Genomic DNA, 8,710 nt, shown 5'->3' on the forward strand with positions numbered 1-8,710 from the left:
TATTCCATGGCTGGAAACCGTTGAGTCTTGTCTACGGAAAGTAGGTTACCAGCACTTATTTGAAGACTCGGAAGGATCGCCAACTGTTAGTTAAAAAGAGCTTCAAAGGGCTCTGTACAAATCTCTCAATGCTGACAGATTGGCAACTGAGGTTTTAGAGTCAAGCGTTGCAGCATATATGAGTTTGGAAGCGGACAGATTACTGTTGATTTATTTAAGATTGCTGGCGATGTATTCAACAGAACCTTTGGGGCGGAGAGATGTTTGATGTTTCGATTCAGGGCTGACACTCTGAAATATATGCTATGCTTCCCCTTAGGATTTCAGGAAAATTTGGACTCCACCCCCTGCTCATGTAATGGGAGTTCAGGCCAATCACTGCTGCACTTTTTATTCTTTTGTGGTTTTTACTCTATTGACACTGAAATAATCTTGGTGAGACTCCAGCACTGACTGACCCGGGCACACTCCAGCTGCGCAGCCTGACAGGCTCAAGATTCATCCACACTCCGGATTCAGCACATACAACGTACTTACTCAGGGTTCGGCCCAAACTCCAGACTCATCATCCCATACTCCGGACTCACTGCGGATTCAGCCCAGACTCACTGCGGATTCAGCCCATGCTCCAGAGTCACCATGGATTTAGCCCTAGACGACTCGCTCCAGATTTACTCCTGCCGCAGGATGCCAGAGCCAGGAAAGGCACTAGAGCCCCTTCCCTATTCCTTCGGATCCTGTACATCTCTGCAGGCTCTCTCCTGCTGGCAGTGACATCATACAGCTCCTCTAGAGCCACGCCCCTCATCCCCAGCACATTTCTGGGCAGTAGCGGCTCCTCGTGGGAGTGCTGCGGGTCAATGCAGTGCACGCAATGAAATTCATTTTATTTATTTATTTATTAACTGAACTCCCCCACTTAGTCCCTCCCCCGCCCCGCCTCACCGCCTCACAGCACTCCCACGAGGAGCCGCTACTGCCATGGGGCTCCTATTGATCATATTGGCAGCTCTGCTGGGATATACAGGAGTCCGGAGGAGCCGTAGTCCTGTCCCCAGTGTGTGTCATTCTGCCTGACTGTCTCAGCACTATGGTGCTCTAAGGGAGTGATCAATATCTTGAATGGGCAGGGGATCCTCAGTGGGTCCCTTGATCTTCGTAATGCCATGGTCCCTGTTCTTGCAGCCTTCACCTTGGGACTGCTCATCATCAGTCTGGTGGGCATCCTTCAGAAGGAGGCTGGCCTCGCCATGATGGCCTTGGCCATCTCGCTTTCTGCTGCCCATGAAACCGCCATATACTATGACAGTCGCTTTGGTGCCTCGGCTGTGGCTTCTAACCACCTCATCGTCTGTCTTGTTGGGACATACTTTGGTGGAGGGAGGCTCCTTTATATAATTACTGGGAAGTTGGTCACCCTACCTGTCGCAGATCTGGCTATGGCTAAAGCCATCACCCAAGGCTCACCCATGGCCGCCAGCAGCAATGACCTGGTCATCATTGGGATGACCTTGAATATGGTGTCCGCCAGCGTCTTTGGATGCAGGGTCCTGGGAGTGACCAACAGTCTCTTTGTGGGGCAGGTGCCTTGGCTCTGGATGGGTGGACTCTTCCAGATTGGGGTCTGCATCCTGTCGTATCGATCCTTGGATACTCTGGCGGCCACCTTCTTTAGCTTCACCTCCATCCTATGGCTCACTGAAGGGTATTCCTTGCTCTACCAGTTCTGGCAGGCAACTGAACCCATTTTCCCTGTCCCATTACTGGTGATCTTTCAGCTCCTGTTTTTGGTCTTGGCTATATTCATGACAGTTAGGGGCTAGTGGATGGGCTATATCTGTTGTTTTATGTGACCTACTGCATCGTTTTGGCTTTGCGTCCTACTGGTTTCTTCCATGGTGGATTCCAAGGATTGAATGTGGCTATTCACGTGGCTTCAGCACTTATGACACTCATTAAACTTTACAATATGAAAGCGGCCACCAATGTCCCAACAGGGGAAGGGATTGTTAAGAGCCTCTTCGCACCTATTAGCATTTTCAAGTTATGTCAAGAAAAAGACCTGCATGTTCCTTACCTTGGCTATTCTAAGTATACTGATGGAGAGGAGCTTGGCCACGCATTCAGCATTTTAGCCGCCTTTGCAATCACCATGTCAGTGAACCCAACAGATGCACGTTCGTACTGTGGGTGGTGGTAGCTGCTGGGCTTCTGAAACTTCTCTGTGGCCTTCTCATGTGGTAAGACCCTTGAGATCAACACCTTTATTCTTTATGGTACTATGTGGATCATCTGGGGTCTCACCAGATACGGTGGCCTCTACGGCCCCATGAGGGGCTTCCACATGGCTGTGGGCATCATCTGCTGTTCCTAAGCAAAGCCTGGTTCCTGTACTGCCTCACCTTTGAACTAAGTTTTCTATTGGATGCTGTCGCAGCCCTCCCAGTTGGGTATGACATTGCTGTCACCATCATCGTTGGCGTGGTCAGCTTCTACTGTTTCCTGGCTGGGCTGGTCAGTAAAACCTTTGAAGAACCCCAGCTGCCCATGGGTCGCCCACTTCTGCAGCTCCAGGGACATGGGGGTGGAGCCTTCAAGTGCCCCACCTTCCTGCCAGGAGGGCCACATTCGTCAAGCAGATTGCAGACATCATGAAGGATGGAGGAATCTGTGGTGTCCCCACAGACCCGTTGTATGTGTTATGGTGGGAGCTTGTAACCGCCCTGCCGCCGTGGAAAAGGTGTACAGGACAAAGCTGAAGCCCAAGGACACCCACATGTCAATCTGGATCTCGAACTTGAAGCAGCTACAGCCGGCTAGGCACCTCTTCAGCCCTCTGCTCTGGGACTTCAAGCAGGCGGCCTGGCCTTCGACGATGAGCCTGGTCATACCAAGAGGTGAGTGGCTGCAGTGCTTCAGTCTAGAGGACTCCGCTAAGTACATTGGCACCGCAGAGAGCATCGCCATCAGGATTCCAGATTGTTCTGTGACCACATCCCTGATTGACCTGGTTGGGCCCATTGTGGTCTCATCAGCTAATCCGAGTGGAGAAGCCGACACCACTCACCACAACCAAGTGTACGCCGAGTTGGGAGACAAGGTGGACGGAGTCCTCTGCAAAGGGCCTTCTGCAGAGAACATCGCCTCCACCATCATCAACTGCACCAAGATCGACTGTGGAAACATCTGGTTCTTCAGGATAGGAACGGTGTCCAAATCCCACCTGCTCCACCTGTTCAAGCAGGTCCAGATGAAGCACAGCTCCAATCATGAGTCTAGCAACTTCAACGAGGTCCCCTTGGAGACTCCTTATTTGTCCAGTTCCATCACAAAGCACACACTCTCCAATAGCTCCGAGGACCCTTCCCAGCAGTCGTATGTCAATGGAGCATTCTGCATGGAGGATGAGAAGTTGTGTTGGACTTGTGTGGGGAGAGCGCTACCTAGTGGCTCAGCAAGGGTGACTGTGAATTTAGTCGAAGCAAAGAGAAAGGAATCCCCTGCCCTATGACAGGGTAATAAAACACAGTCATCGTGTGATGCAGTGGAACCCGAAAAAGCTGGTGCACTTAATAAAAATGCAAAAAACCTTTACCATATTGGGCGAGAATTCCAAAGTCATTGATCACTGCAAAGTCATTGATGGCAGGGACTTCGCCTGGCTGAGAGGGTTCACCATCTCTTGTGTTTGATATTGCACACCTATACTAAAACTCTTTAGTATATTCCATATTGCATTGTTGAGGTTGTTTCAATGTGTGCATCATCCTATTAGTGAGGTTTTCAAAATATGTCTATTAATATATGTATTTATTTTTTATATTTTGTATATGAATAAACTCAGTTTTTAAACTAAAAAAAATAACACTAAAAGAATCTTACTTTCCCTAATTAAATGTTTTGTCACCAGTGACTATAGAGAAGTATACAGGAAGTTCCTTCAACTCACTGATAACAAGAGCATTTTTTCTGTGGGAATGTTCTGAAAAGCTGCAATTTGGGCATGTATGTCAATGAACACAAACTAGTAGCGGTCTATAGTTGGTTTAAAGTACATGGCCAGGAATTTTAATCATAATATTTTATGTAGAATGTTAGGGGCATATTATCAAGAAATGGCGTGAAAATTATCGCTGCTTTAGTGGCAGAAAACTGCCGCTAAAGCGGCGATAATGGGCTTGATAATATGCCCGTGAGAATTCCCATAGAAGCCCATGTTCTGGTGTCAATATGGGCTTCTATTGGAATTCTCTGCTGCATATTATCAAGCCCATTAGCGCTGCTTTAGCGGCAGTTTTCTGCCGCTAAAGCGTCCATAGTTTTAACACTGTGCTTGATAATATGTCCCTTAGTTTTTAATGAATTGTGAGATTTCAAAATGTATTTTTAAGGACGCCTCCGTAGCAGATAAGAGCAAACTGAATTTTATACGTGAGGGTAGCATCAGGTTGTTTCAATCATTAACATGGCAGACCACCTAGTAGGTTTTTGTTTTTAGGTTTCATGAGACTGCACTGCCCAACTCAAAATTCTCACGTTTTGCTACTGGGAACAGTCACTGAGAAATGAGATATTGTTTTAAAGTATTACCTTTTTTACTGTGAACTTTTATGGTCTCCCCTGTGTAAACCGTATAAAGATAATAAATGAAATGAAATGAGTGTAAACCAAAAGCGTGGATTACAGATCACTCCTTTATTGTGTTGGAGTGTCTGGCACCAGTGCTTTTCTGTCAGTGGGTGTGGGAGGGCTGTGGTCCATCTCGCCCTGGCCCTCTCGGTCCTCCCCTGCTCAGTGGAGTCCAATGCATTATACAGGACACTGATGGCACGCCTGTGCCTCCCTAGAGAGTAATGCATGCAGCATCGGTGACTGGGGCAGCTCTCTGTACCACATGCTACATTGCATGATACACAAGATATTGTCCTACCGTCACCACATAGGTGACTGCAGGACATCCTGAAAGAACATAAAGCTCCCCTAGTGGTAAAAGTCCCCTAGGAGGTCAATCATCGTCGCTTTGCAGAATGTCAAACAAAATGTCGGGTCACCAGACGGGCGGCAGCTGTCATAGCGGAATGAACTGAGAATATGGCAGTTGAGATCAATTGACACCCACATAACGGTGCCAGCAAAAGCAAGCCCCCTTCATCTGATGTGACTCATGATGTAGGCAGGCCCCATGAGTCGATAACCAAGTGTAAATCTGAGTCTCCTTAAAAATCTTCTTAGTGGTCGCCCTCTCCGAACAAGCAGCCATACCCAACCACCGCATCGACAAATGCAGCTATGCTGCCGCATAATACAACTATAATTGGGTTCACCTATTCCCCCCCTCAAGTTTGATGGCTCTCTCCTGCTGGCAGTGACATCATACAGCTCCTCTAGAGCCACGCCCCTCATCCCCAGCACATTTCTGGGCAGTAGCGGCTCCTCGTGGGAGTGCTGCGGGTCAATGCAGTGCACGCAATGAAATTCATTTTATTTATTTATTTATTAACTGAACTCCCCCACTTAGTCCCTCCCCCGCCCCGCCTCACCGCCTCGCAGCACTCCCACGAGGAGCCGCTACTGCCATGGGGCTCCTATTGATCATATTGGCAGCTCTGCTGGGATATACAGGAGTCCGGAGGAGCCGTAGTCCTGTCCCCAGTTTGTGTCATTCTGCCTGACTGTCTCAGCACTATGGTGCTCTAAGGGAGTGATCCATATCTTGAATGGGCAGGGGATCCTCAGTGGGTCCCTTGATCTTCGTAATGCCATGGTCCCTGCTCTTGCAGCCTTCACCTTGGGACTGCTCATCATCAGTCTGGTGGGCATCCTTCAGAAGGAGGCTGGCCTCGCCATGATGGCCTTGGCCATCTCGCTTTCTGCTGCCCATGAAACCGCCATATACTATGACAGTCGCTTTGGTGCCTCGGCTGTGGCTTCTAACCACCTCATCGTCTGTCTTGTTGGGACATACTTTGGTGGAGGGAGGCTCCTTTATATAATTACTGGGAAGTTGGTCACCCTACCTGGCACAGATCTGGCTATGGCTAAAGCCATCACCCAAGGCTCACCCATGGCCGCCAGCAGCAATGACCTGGTCATCATTGGGATGACCTTGAATATGGTGTCCGCCAGCGTCTTTGGATGCAGGGTCCTGGGAGTGACCAACAGTCTCTTTGTGGGGCAGGTGCCTTGGCTCTGGATGGGCGGACTCTTCCAGATAGGGGTCTGCATCCTGTCGTATCGATCCTTGGATACTCTGGCGGCCACCTTCTTTAGCTTCACCTCCATCCTATGGCTCACTGAAGGGTATTCCTTGCTCTACCAGTTCTGGCAGGCAACTGAACCCATTTTCCCTGTCCCATTACTGGTGATCTTTCAGCTCCTGTTTTTGGTCTTGGCTATATTCATGACAGTTAGGGGCTAGTGGATGGGCTATATCTGTTGTTTTATGTGACCTACTGCATCGTTTTGGCTTTGCGTCCTACTGGTTTCTTCCATGGTGGATTCCAAGGATTGAATGTGGCTATTTACGTGGCTTCAGCACTTATGACACTCATTAAACTTTACAATATGAAAGCGGCCACCAATGTCCCAACAGGGGAAGGGATTGTTAAGAGCCTCTTCGCACCTATTAGCATTTTCAAGTTATGTCAAGAAAAAGACCTGCATGTTCCTTACCTTGGCTATTCTAAGTATACTGATGGAGAGGAGCTTGGCCACGCATTCAGCATTTTAGCTGCCTTTGCAATCACCATGTCAGTGAACCCAACAGATGCACGTTCGTACTGTGGGTGGTGGTAGCTGCTGGGCTTCTGAAACTTCTCTGTGGCCTTCTCATGTGGTAAGACCCTTGAGATCAACACCTTTATTCTTTATGGTACTATGTGGATCATCTGGGGTCTCACCAGATACGGTGGCCTCTACGGCCCCATGAGGGGCTTCCACATGGCTGTGGGCATCATCTGCTGTTCCTAAGCAAAGCCTGGTTCCTGTACTGCCTCACCTTTGAACTAAGTTTTCTATTGGATGCTGTCGCAGCCCTCCCAGTTGGGTATGACATTGCTGTCACCATCATCGTTGGCGTGGTCAGCTTCTACTGTTTCCTGGCTGGGCTGGTCAGTAAAACCTTTGAAGAACCCCAGCTGCCCATGGGTCGCCCACTTCTGCAGCTCCAGGGACATGGGGGTGGAGCCTTCAAGTGCCCCACCTTCCTGCCAGGAGGGCCACATTCGTCAAGCAGATTGCAGACATCATGAAGGATGGAGGAATCTGTGGTGTCCCCACAGACCCGGTGTATGTGTTATGGTGGGAGCTTGTAACCGCCCTGCCGCCGTGGAAAAGGTGTACAGGACAAAGCTGAAGCCCAAGGACACCCACATGTCAATCTGGATCTCGAACTTGAAGCAGCTACAGCCGGCTAGGCACCTCTTCAGCCCTCTGCTCTGGGACTTCAAGCAGGCGGCCTGGCCTTCGACAATGAGCCTGGTCATACCAAGAGGTGAGTGGCTGCAGTGCTTCAGTCTAGAGGACTCCGCTAAGTACATTGGCACCGCAGAGAGCATCGCCATCAGGATTCCAGATTGTTCTGTGACCACATCCCTGATTGACCTGGTTGGGCCCATTGTGGTCTCATCAGCTAATCCGAGTGGAGAAGCCGACACCACTCACCACAACCAAGTGTACGCCGAGTTGGGAGACAAGGTGGACGGAGTCCTCTGCAAAGGGCCTTCTGCAGAGAACATCGCCTCCACCATCATCAACTGCACCAAGATCGACTGTGGAAACATCTGGTTCTTCAGGATAGGAACGGTGTCCAAATCCCACCTGCTCCACCTGTTCAAGCAGGTCCAGATGAAGCACAGCTCCAATCATGAGTCTAGCAACTTCAACAAGGTCCCCTTGGAGACTCCTTATTTGTCCAGTTCCATCACAAAGCACACACTCTCCAATAGCTCCGAGGACCCTTCCCAGCAGTCGTATGTCAATGGAGCATTCTGCATGGAGGATGAGAAGTTGTGTTGGACTTGTGTGGGGAGAGCGCTACCTAGTGGCTCAGCAAGGGTGACTGTGAATTTAGTCGAAGCAAAGAGAAAGGAATCCCCTGCCCTATGACAGGGTAATAAAACACAGTCATCGTGTGATGCAGTGGAACCCGAAAAAGCTGGTGCACTTAATAAAAATGCAAAAAACCTTTACCATATTGGGCGAGAATTCCAAAGTCATTGATCACTGCAAAGTCATTGATGGCAGGGACTTCGCCTGGCTGAGAGGGTTCACCATCTCTTGTGTTTGATATTGCACACCTATACTAAAACTCTTTAGTATATTCCATATTGCATTGTTGAGGTTGTTTCAATGTGTGCATCATCCTATTAGTGAGGTTTTCAAAATATGTCTATTAATATATGTATTTATTTTTTATATTTTGTATATGAATAAACTCAGTTTTTAAACTAAAAAAAATGACACTAAAAAAATCTTACTTTCCCTAATTAAATGTTTTGTCACCAGTGACTATAGAGAAGTATACAGGAAGTTCCTTCAACTCACTGATAACAAGAGCATTTTTTCTGTGGGAATGTTCTGAAAAGCTGCAATTTGGGCATGTATGTCAATGAACACAAACTAGTAGCGGTCTATAGTTGGTTTAAAGTACATGGCCAGGAATTTTAATCATAATATTTTATGTAGAATGTTAGGGGCATATTATCAAGAA

General features: G+C 48.4%; 2 pseudogenes; both read left to right on the top strand.

The window, feature by feature from the left end:
* The first annotated feature begins 687 nt into the window (after window positions 1–687).
* On the top strand, window positions 688–3,511 carry LOC146857092 (uncharacterized; annotated as a pseudogene).
* A 28-nt stretch (window positions 3,512–3,539) lies between these two features.
* On the top strand, window positions 3,540–8,106 carry LOC146857093 (uncharacterized; annotated as a pseudogene).
* Window positions 8,107–8,710: the final 604 nt, after the last annotated feature.

This window comes from Triturus cristatus, chromosome 3_2 (assembly GCF_964204655.1).
Source record: "Triturus cristatus chromosome 3_2, aTriCri1.1, whole genome shotgun sequence".
Lineage (NCBI taxonomy): Eukaryota > Metazoa > Chordata > Amphibia > Caudata > Salamandridae > Triturus > Triturus cristatus.